Genomic DNA, 3058 nt, shown 5'->3' on the forward strand with positions numbered 1-3058 from the left:
TGGGTGCTGGGAATTGAACCTGGGTCCTCTGGAAGAGTAGTCAGTGCTCTCCAGTCCCTAAAAGAAACAATTTTTTTTTAAAAAAATGTTTACTCCTAGGAAAAAAAGAATTACAAGATGAAAATTGCTCTAGGCAGAGTGAAGGTGGAGTTCATGAACGAGCATTACAAACTCTTTGAACAAAGAGGCCTCAGAGCTGGGTTTTGCTGTCTCCAAAGATGCTTCGGTTTGTCTTGGGTTCAAACACCCCTCCCAGTAAACCCCTTTACTTTTACCAGGCTGAAAAAGAAAAGCACCCCTGGGTGGAGAACTCAGAACACTGTAATGCTTATTTCTCGAAGCTCTGGAGGCTGCAAGTCCAAGGTTGAGGTGGCAGAAGGTTTGGTGTTGAGTGAGGGATGATCTCAGCTGTCAAGAGAGGCATGTTGTGTCCTCTGCAGGGGATGGACACTGTCTGCTCAAGAGCTGCAAGGGTAAATGGGGACTTATTACCTTCTCCGGGGAGCCCTCTTGCAAGGAATTCATAAATTCCTGAGGTGGAGTGCTCATGGTTTTCTTACCTCTCACAAACCTCACTTCTGATGCTGTCACATGGGCATTCCTTCTCAAGGTGACCTTTGGAGAAAACACAGCATTCCAACTGCAGCACATGGTGGCTCCCAGGCTCACAAATTGTCACAAACAGCAGGAGCTTCTCTTTTCATGGAAAATATTCCACAAATAGGCATATTGCTTACTTATTTTTAAGATTTACTTATTTTAGGTATTGAATATTTTGCCTGCAATTATGTAGGCACCATAGGTGTGCCCAGTGCCTTCAGAGGTCAGAGGTCAGAGGTCAGAAGAGGGTATCAGCATCACATCCCTTGGAACTGGAGCTAATGATGGCTGTGAGCCACCATGTGGGTGCTGAGGATTGAATCCAGGCCCTCTGGAACAACAAATGCTCTTAACTGGGGAGCCACTTTTCCAGGCTCATAACTGGGCTTTTTAAAAATAAATAAAGCTGCCAGGCGGTGGTGGCACACGCATTTAATCCCAGCACTCGGGAGGCAGAGGCAGGTGGATTTCTGTGAGTTCGAGGCCAGCCTGGTCTAATAGAGTGAGTTTCAGGACAGGCTCCAAAGCTACTCAGAGAAACTCTGTCTCCCCTCCCACCCCAAAGTAAAAGTATATGTAATTTCCATGGCTTCTTTTAAAAGACTTACTTTATTTTATGTGTGGGAGTGGTTTGCCTGTATGTGTTGCTGTGCACATGTTAGTGCCTGGTGCCCAAGAGGATGAGAGGAGAGCATTGGACCCCCTGGAAGTGGACTCACAGACAGCTGTGAATCACCACGTGGGTCCTGAGAATGGAACCTGGGTCTTCTGCAAGAGCAGCCAGTGCTCTTAGCCACTGAGCCGTCTATCTAGTCCCTCCAGTTGTGTGACTCTTGGTAAACTGCCCGTGCTCCGGCAATCAGTCTCTCAGTGATGCTTCTGTAAGTCCCCACTTAAACTCATTGGTTAACAAGAACAACAACTGGTTTATTATTATTTTTATTGGATTTTTGTTGTTTGTTTGAGACCAAGTCTCCCTTTGTACCCCAGGCTAGTCTAGAACTCACTACCTAGGCAAGACTGACCTTGGACTCTCCAGTGCTGGGATTGTGTGCATGTTGCTCTATCCAGTTTTTATGTGGTACTGGGGATCAAACTCAGGGCTTCCCCCATGCCAGGCAAGCTCTGTGTCTAAGATATACATACATACATATATATATGTATATGTATGTATGTATATACAACTTCTTTATTGTCACTTTGATTTGCTTTTGCCTGAGGACTGGTGATGCTGAACACTTTTCACATGCCTGCTGGGCTTTTGGTTTCTTCTCGAGTGTTCTTTGTTCATGTTCTTTACTGCTGAGTTGAGTGGAATCCTTGCATATTTTGGCTGTTAACCCCTTATCTAAAATGTGGTTTACAAATGCCTTCTTGAGGTCATTAGTGGTTTCTTCTCTCTACTCATGTCCTCGGGAGCTTTTTAGTATGATTGGTCCCGACAGCTTATTTACCCTCTTGTTGCACTGCTTCTCAGGAGATGCCTAAAAGCCCTCACCAGAGTCAGCACTAACAGGTTTTCCCTGTCTTCTAGACAATTACGGCATCAGATCTGTTTAGATCTTTCTCTCTCTGAGTGGATTTAAATGTGATAAGATCAGGCAGGGTCCAGTTTTATTCTTTAGCATGTAACTATCCAGTTTTCTGGAGATCACTAATTTCTTTCTTTTTTTTTTCCTTTTTTGTTTTTTCGAGACAGGGTTTCTCTGTGTTGCAGTTCTCTCGCTGTCCTGGATCTCGCTCAGTAGACCAGGCTGGCCTGGAACTCACAGAGATCCGCCTGGCTCTGCCTCTGGAGTGCTGAGATTAAAGGCATGCGTCACCACCACCCGGCGAGATCATCAATTTCTTACTTTTCAGTTTTTACTTTTTGCAGTACCAGGGGTGGAACCCAGCGTCTCAGGCATGTTAGGTAAGGCTCTACCATCTAGCTCCATTCCCACCCCCCTTTTTATTTTGAGACAGTGTCCTACTAAGTTGCCCAGGATGGCCTTGAACTTGCAATTCCCTGCTTCAACCTCCAAGCAACTGGTATTACAGATTTGCCCCACTGGATCTGGCTGAAAAAAAAAAAAACATTTGTTGAAATGATCACTCTTCTTTTTATCTTCTTGATGGTCCTTGTCAAAATCACTTGCTCACACAAACTGGGGCTTATTTTTGCATTTTCTACCCTTTTCTATTAATCTATGTATCTGTTTTTATGAAGGTGTGGATTTTTGCTACATATAAAATATATCTCAGTCAAACCGATTTACAACTGACTTAAAAAAAAAATCGTACGTACAGCCAGTAGGCTCCTGAGTGTGTCTGGTCTGCTTCCTGTCTAGCTTTAGCCTTTCACCTCTTGCTGCTGCCTCCGGATCTACACAGTCTGTGAGAGGTGGGTCTGACATTTCACCTGTAGTTCAGTATGAGTAGCTGTTCCATGCCAGATACTGAGAGAGCACCTCTCACT

Source organism: Peromyscus maniculatus, chromosome 8 (assembly GCF_049852395.1).
Source record: "Peromyscus maniculatus bairdii isolate BWxNUB_F1_BW_parent chromosome 8, HU_Pman_BW_mat_3.1, whole genome shotgun sequence".
NCBI classification, from domain to species: domain Eukaryota; kingdom Metazoa; phylum Chordata; class Mammalia; order Rodentia; family Cricetidae; genus Peromyscus; species Peromyscus maniculatus.